Genomic DNA, 8589 nt, shown 5'->3' on the forward strand with positions numbered 1-8589 from the left:
CTCCTTACACGAGGCATCGCAACAACGTTTCACCAGGCAACGTCGGTCAACTGCTGTTTGTATATGAGAAATCGGTTGGAAACTTTCCTCATGTCAGCACGTTGTAAGTGTCGCCACCGGCGCCAAACTTGTGTGAATGCTCTGAAAGGCTAATCATTTGTGTATCACAGCATCTTCTCCCTGTCGGTTAAATTTCGCGTCTGTAGCACATTCACTTCGTGGTGTAGCAATTTTAATGGCCAGTAGTGTAAAATTCTCGGATTTGCCGCCAGATAAAACTGTGCAAGTCCCACAACATTCCATCGAAACAGTTGGTTCAAATGGCTCTGAGCACTATGGGACCCAACTGCTGAGGTCATTAGTCCCCTAGAACTCAGAACTAGTTAAACCTAACTAACCTAAGGACATCACAAACATCCACGCCCGAGGCAGGATTCGAACCTGCGACCGTAGCGGTCTTGCGGTTCCAGACTGCAGCGCCTTTAACCGCACGGCCACTTCGGCCGGCTCGAAACAGTTGTTCGACGTCTTCAGATGGTGGTAGTTGCTGTGGTTACTGTTGCAAGACGCTTCTGGTGATAGTCGCGAGGCTGAGGAGGCGCTCATAGTGGCCCCTACCGGGAGCTGAACTGAAGCCATCTGTGCGCAAACAGTGGGCCATGACTGTGCTGTCGACGCTCCTGTGATTAAAAGCGGAAATAAGTCTTTGCAAAGCGCTACGTCGGGTCATACATCGGAGCATCTTGTTCGCCTTGTTTCAGTTTAACAGTAGCCAGTGCTGGATGCCAGTCAGAGCTTAATTCTAACATCACATCCAAGTTAATAAGGGCGTCCGTCACATGGACATATAAGGTGTTCCTAAGAATTCGAGGGCCGTGCCCGAAATACGCTCTAAGACCATAAAGAAACGACCCAGCCCCAAGAAATTAACCGAAAAGGACGGAAATCAGTAGATGTGATGCACACGTACAGACAAACAAACAATTACAATTTTAGGAAAATTGGATGATTAATTCAAGAGCAAGAGCCTCATAAATTGACCAAATCAATAACGCATTGGTCCATCTCTGGTACATATGCAAGCAGTTGTCCGTCTCGACGTAGACTGATAGTTGTTATCACGATTTAAACGCCACCGCGCTGACAGACAGCTCCGACGGGGCGGTGGCGCTGCAGTACTCGTCCGGAAAAAACATACAGTACTGAGAAACTCTTTTGCCGCAAACGGTTAACCGAGAAGCAGCATCTTTCAAGATAAGAACGTCTCAAAGTGACGTAAGGCTGCGTGTACCAGCTAACCCAGAGAAAACTTCTACCGGTTGATCTCTGTAGTGATTTGGGCGACCCTACTGAGCCTGTAATACTAGCGGATGATCAGACTTTTAAACATCAAGTGTGGCATTCAACGACCACCAATCCTAACGCAAATATAGTGTTTATCTAACACAGTACCTCCAATCTAGCGCGCCTTTCACCAAATGAACCAAGTGATTACGCCACAAATACTGCGTTATTACCAGACTTCTGCGCGTCGTTCTCTACAAAAATGTGCCGACCCTTATACACTACTGGCCATTAAAATTGCTTCACCACGAAGATGACGTGCTACAGACGCGAAATTTAACCGACAGGAAGAAGATGCTGTGATATGCAGATGATTAGCTTCTCAGAGTATTCACACAAGGTTGGCGCCGATGGCGACACCTACATTGTGCTGACATGAGGAAAGTTTCCAACCGATTTCTCATACACAAACAGCAGTTGACCGGCGTTGCCTGGTGAAACATTGTTGTGATGCCTCGTGTAAGGAGGAGAAATTCGTACCATCACGTTTCCGACTTTGATAAGGTCGGATTGTAGCCTATCGCGATTGCGGTTTATCGTATCGCGACATTGCTCCTCGCGTTGGTCGAGATCCAATGACTGCTAGCAGAATATGGAATCGGTGGGTTCAGGAGGGTAATACGGAAAACGCCATGCTGGATCCTAACGGCCTCGTATCACTAGCAGTCGAGATGACAGACATCCGCATGAGTGTAACGGATCGTGAAGCCACGTCTCGAAACCTGAGTCAACAGATGAGGACGTTTGCGAGACAACAACCATCTGCACGAACAGTTCGATGACGTTTGCAGTAGCATGGACTATCAGCTCGGAGACCATAGCTGCGGTTACCCTTGACGCTGCACCACAAACAGGAGCGCGAATAGGTGCAGGCTTTGGCAAAAGAAATTGCGTCATCCTTTATTCCAAATTCTACACTCTTTGATCCCTACCACATTGTTATTTTTACTACTACTGACATCGATTATATCGATGATGAAAATGAGCGCATCGATTTAATTGATCTGCAAGATATTAACAAGTTCTATCTCGCCTGAAATCACGTAAATTCCCTGTATTGATGGGATCAGTAACATGATGTTACGAAACTTGCTTCCAAGTGCCCGAAAAGTTTTAGTCATTATCAATAATTGAAGGAATTTTTGCAGTCAGTGAAAGCATAAGGTCATTGCTATGCCCAAACCAACCAGGACGATAGGCCAATTAGTCTCTTATCATCAATTTCGAAAGTAGCGAAGTGGGTCATACTCCGTCCACTCCGCAAAGAATGCGACAACAAATCAGTTCTCCCAAATACACAGCACGGATTTCGGCCAAACCATTCATTTCCACTACAGCTGCTGTGGCTAGCGGAAGAAGATTCAGGTTTTTATAGTGATGCTCAGTACGCGCTACTATATATACCTGAACATTGCTCAAGTCTTCGATAGGGTACGGCATAATGGTTTGCTGTAGAAGCTAGTAAAATTACAATTCCCACGGTACGTTGTCAGATTAATTAGTCCGTATCTTACAACTCCGCCATAGCCGGTCCCAAGCCCGGCTGAGAAAGGAGGAGGGGGAGGAGTAACACCCCGTTAAAAAAACCTTGGTTCACCTGGCCCGGGTGATAGTACCTCGTGAGAGCCCCTTGCCAGGGATTCGGTGAAGACCTCAACGGCAGCGAAGGCGGAGAAGATGGGCTTCGGAACGGCGGAGCTGGCGGAAGAGGCACCTTTTCTCTTTGGGTACAAAAAGAGTACAAGTAGCGACTGAACCCCAGAGGGGCGGCTACAGACAGCGTCTGACTCATGGTGAGCGGCTGACTTTAGGCTGGGCATCCTATTGCCCATGTGGAAAGTAACGGGAAACTACCACATTACATTCCCAAACAGTACATGGTATGTCTCTCCATGTGAAGGATTCCGGAGTTAAAACTTCCCCTCATACGGATCTCCGGGAGGGGAACACATTGAGAGTAGACATATTTAAAAGGAAGAAAGGGACAGTGAAGGGAAGAAAGATACGGATTGGAACATGGACTGTGAGGACACTTCTGCAAGCAGGAAAGCTAGAGAATGCAAAACAGGAGATGAAAAGGAACAGATTAGATGCCCTCGGTTTGTGTGAAATGAGATGGGGAGAGAATGGGGAGATAGAAAGTGGAAACTATAAACTCTTTTACTCAGGGGAAATCAAGAGTGGTGAAAACGGAGTAGTAATACTGATAGGGCAAAAGTTGAAAAATAAGGTAATTAAGGTACAATATATTGATGGAAGACTGATGATGATACGACTGAAGGGTAGTTCAAAAGATTTGGTATTAATTCAGGTAGGTATATATGCCAACCAGTGTATTGTCAAATCACAATTTATGAAAGATGTTTATATTTTATTTATAGGATTAAGTAGGAATAATTAATATTTGTCATGTGGGAAATAATTGTGGTAGCAGGGAATGTCTGTACCAAAGTATTGTTGACAAGAGAGAGTGAGTAGTAAGCGAGAAGTGAAGCGAGTCGGTAGCAGGTCTGAAGCGAGAGATTGAGAGGAGCGGTGTGCCTGCCAGCCACTAGCTATGATTTACAAGAGATTATAAACGGATGTACAGAGACACCAGCTAACTATTATAATAAGAGAAACCAATATTATTGAATTAATTTTTTTGAGAAACTCAAGACTACTGAAGGTATGTTTGCGCATTGCTAGTTGTAAGATTATTGTAAAAAGTAAGCCCCATTGGAACGTTTGTAAAATCATTTCATTCAGAATATAATTAACTTTTGCCAGCAATATTGCATTTCTAATTATAATCCATCCCAAAAACCATCAACGTAAAACTTTGCAAAATTTTATTGTTGTCAAGAAAAAGTTTAACTATGAATTACGTAATTTCAGTCAAATTAATTATAGAATAACGTCAGCTTTGCTATTAAAGATTAACGTCAGCTTTGGTAATAAATACAGCCACTTATTATGAAAGCCCACTAGCAGCTAATAGAGTATAGTAAAACAGAGTAAGTATATTCATGTCGCAGTTCTATGAAGCAGTCAGATGGCGATCCAGTAACAGTAAAAAAAGGTAAGGAACAGTTTTGGGTTATTGCAGATAACGACTGAGGGCCACGACGACGACACCTTCTGCGTTTCGTCGAAATAATCAGAAAATCACTTTTAATAAGCACCAATTAAATTTGTATGCGAAGATTGAGAAAGAGAATAAATTTCAAAAGGAAGATTTCATTTGTTATTATTAAGCAAGAGATAAAAATCCAAAGGAAAGGTTTCACAGGTTATTGTAGAAGGGAAAGTTGGCGAAACACAAAAGAGATATAGAGGAGACGGGAAGGTTTAACCAGCCAGCACAGAGATGATGAAGTGGAAGAATATTATGAGAAAATACAAGAACTCATCGAGAAGGAAAATAGAAATGCCTGCATTATCATCATGGGGGACTGGAATGCAGTGGTGGGTGAAGGAAGAGATGAAGATACAGTAGGAAAATTTGGATTAGGAATAAGAAATGAGAGAGGTGAACGACTAATTAGTTTTTGTAAAGAAAATTCATTAGCAGTGGGTAACACATTATTTGAACACCACAAAAGGAGACGTTACACATGGATATCAAATTTGAATAGGGAAAGATATCAGCTGGACTACGTCCTGATACAAAAAAGGTTTAGGAACTGTTTGAAGAATGCTAAAGCTTATCTAGGAGCGGATATAAATTCAGACCACAACCTAGTGATGGGAGAAATACAAGTGAAGTTGAAAAAAGTCTGGAGAGGTAAAGCAAAGGAAAGACTAAACATAGAAACACTCAAAGAGGTAGGAAAGGCATAAGATTTGGAGAACAGATTTATGGAAAAATGGCAAAGAGGTAGTGTTGATGAAAGTGTTAATGACAAGTGGATAAAAATGAGGGAAGGACTCATGGACTCTGCCAAAGAAGTACTAGGAATTAGAGTAACCCAAAGCACAAGGAAAGAATGGATAACAGAAAACATGTTGAAAAAGATGGAAGAGCGCAGAAAGTGGAAAAGGGTGGAAACTGAAGAAGGCAAAAAGAGGTACAGGAAACTGAATAATGAATTAAGAAGAGAAACTGAAGAAGCAAGAGAAAAATGGATGAAATAGAAATGCGACGAAATAGAGAAAATGGAGAGAGAGGGAAAGTATGAAACGATGTATAGACTGGCTAGTGAGATAGTTTTTGAAAGTAAAAGAAAGAGGAATAACATGGAAATAGAAAGAGCGGATGGTACTCTAGCAGAAGAACCACAGTAGGTTTTGAACAGATGGCAAGAATATATTGAATGTCTGTATAAGGGGGATGAAATGCAAAGCGAAATTAAGGTTGAAGAGGAGCAATATGTGCCGGAAGATGGAAAGGGATTTACCATCTTGGAAGCAGAAGTAGAAAAGGCGCTGAAGGAGATGAAGAATAGGAAGGCATGTGGAATAGATGATTTGCCAGCAGAACTGTTGATGAAGAGTCTGGGAAACAAGGCAAGAAAAGAAATAGTCTACCTCTGTAATGAGATATATGACAAAGGGGAATGGCCTGAGGACTTCGCTGCAACAGTTATGATACCAATAGAGGAAAAGAGAAATACTAAAAAATGTGAAGAGTACCGGACCATCAGTCTAATTTCTCATGCAGCTAAAGTCTTGCTGAGAGTGTTGAATAGAAGGTTATATGTCAAGCTGGACAGAGGGATTGCAGAGGAGCAGTTCGGATTTAGAAGAGGAAAAGGAACAAGAGATGCTATTAGCCTGCTAAGAACTATAGGGGAAAAATATATGGAAAAGGGTAGAGAAATCTTTGCTGTTTTTATAGATTTAGAAAAGGCTTTTGACAGAGTTCAGTGGAACAAGCTGATGGATATCTTGAAGAGGAAAGGAGTAGATAGGAAAGAGAGACGACTGATACAGAATCTATATTTACACCAGAAAGTAAGGATAAGGATTGGAAATGAAATGTCAGAAGGAAGCAGCATTGGACGAGGTGTTAGACAAGGTTGTTGCTTTTCCCCATTGTTGTTTTACGTATACCTTGAAGAGATTATTGCGAAAAGTTTAGATGGGAAAAGAGGAATATGTATTGGTGGAAAGAGAATAGAATGTATAAGATTTGCTGATGAGATGGTATTAGTGGCAGAGAGTGAGCGGACAGTGAATAACATGCTCAAAGATTTGAATGAAGTTTGTGTGGAATATGGGATGCAAATAAACACAGCAAAAACAAAGAGTATGGTCATCAGTACAAGACGCAGACTGTCCAATATTAAAATAGGACAATCTACCATTAGCCAAGTAAGTGAATTTAAATATCTCGGAAGCACAATAACTGAAGACTTGAGATGTCACCAGGAGGTGAAAACTCGAATTGCCATAGCGAAGGAGGCCTTCAACAGAAAGAGGAGACTCTTATGTGGCAAATTAGATAAAGGACTAAGGAAAAGGCTTGGCAAATGTTTTGTCTGGAGTGTGGCACTGTATGGGGCGGCACTGTATGGGGACACTGAGACGAGAGGATGAAAAATGGTTAGAAGCATTTGAGATGTGGATGTGGAGGAGAATGGAAAGAATAAGCTGGATGGAATGAGTGAGTAATGAAAGAGTATTGGAAAGGGTTGGTGAGAGAAGATGTCAGCTGAAGCTTGTAAGAGAAAGGAAAAAGAACTGATTGGGACATTCATTGAGAAGGGAGTGCTTGCTAGTAGATGCTTTGGAAGGATTAGTTTATGGTAGAAGACTGAGAGGAAGAAGGAGATACAAGGTGATAGACGACATAAAGGGAAGAGGAAATTATGCAGGCCTGAAGAGGATGGCAGAAGACCAGACAGCCTGGAGAACTACCATGTGGAAACCTGCCTTTAGGCAGAACACTGATGATGATGATGATGATGATCTTACAGACTGCACTTTTAATGTATTCGTTGGTGACACTGCTTCTGATGTCTGCCCTATAAGCGCCGGCGTGCCACAAGGTTCGCTTTTGGGACCAACACTGTTTAATATACAATTATCTGACAGGCCAGACTTGTGACCGGCCAACGTACGGCAGGGTGGCTCAAGATAAATGTGGGAAAAACTCAAGACACGTTTTGTACAAAAAACAAAAACAAAAACAAAAAACAGGTTTACATACCCCGCTCCTGCTATTTAGTGAAGGTATTCCTTGGACTAACTCCGCCAAATATCTTGGAATTCCCCCCGATAAACGTCTTACCTTTGAAAAACACGTAATCGACGTCACAACCAAAGCATTATTGTGCTTGTTGCCTTGTATCCCTTAATAAACTGGTTTCCTGTAACTGGAAAAAGGGTCTCGTAAATCGAGTCTCCTTTATAAATCGATAATACGACAGGTCAATCAAGTTGTATGCCTGTCCCATAGAGGGACACGCCACATCTACGCATCTCCACAACCTTTAGGCTGTGTAAAACAAGGCATTGCGCATCGTATTAAATGCTCCATGGTTTGTTAAGGATACAACGATTCACAATTACTTACAAATAAAGACTGTGCCGGAGAAGATCCAATCCATATCTGAAAGCTTTCGTGCCGAACTTCCTTCCTCCACTAACACGTCAATTATCGACGTATGATCTCAATAGCTAGCCAAAGACAAATGTCCTACACTGGCGCTATTACCACGTCGGTACTCCAGACCGAGACTGAGATGCGGCATGCAATGTCCAGACCACTGTTCCTAGGCATTTATGTTTGTGTCGGTCACACATCATTGTAAATGATTAAATTATGCTTTGCCGTTTTGTTTCACAATGTATGTTGCCCACTAGTTGGGTATAAGGCTATTTATAAATCGTCATTATTTGTAGTCACTAATGACATGGACCTTGGAACGCAAAACTTGAATCCATGTTCTATACTCGTCGTGTTGTGGAGTTTTTACTGCCCCTATGACTAATGTTTTGCCTCATTACTGTGATGTTCTGCTAGATACGTGAAATGTTATGTATTATGGTGTAAGGAGCCTCGGTTCGAAGAAATAAAAACAAAAAAAAAACGGCTTTGAGGCTTTGACGAAAATCGCCGCCGCCCCGATTTCGTCTATGTATCATTGTGTGTATCATTCCGTTAGCACTTGACTTTCACTGAGTGATGACGTGTTTTTGAAATGAAATGTTGAAATGTGTGTGAAATCTTATGGGACTTAACTACCAAGGTCATCACCCTCTAAGCTTATCCACTACTTAACCTAAATTATCCAAAGGACAAACACACACACTCATGCC

The sequence above is a fragment of the Schistocerca nitens genome, chromosome 6 (genome assembly GCF_023898315.1).
Source record: "Schistocerca nitens isolate TAMUIC-IGC-003100 chromosome 6, iqSchNite1.1, whole genome shotgun sequence".
In the NCBI taxonomy this organism is placed as follows: domain Eukaryota; kingdom Metazoa; phylum Arthropoda; class Insecta; order Orthoptera; family Acrididae; genus Schistocerca; species Schistocerca nitens.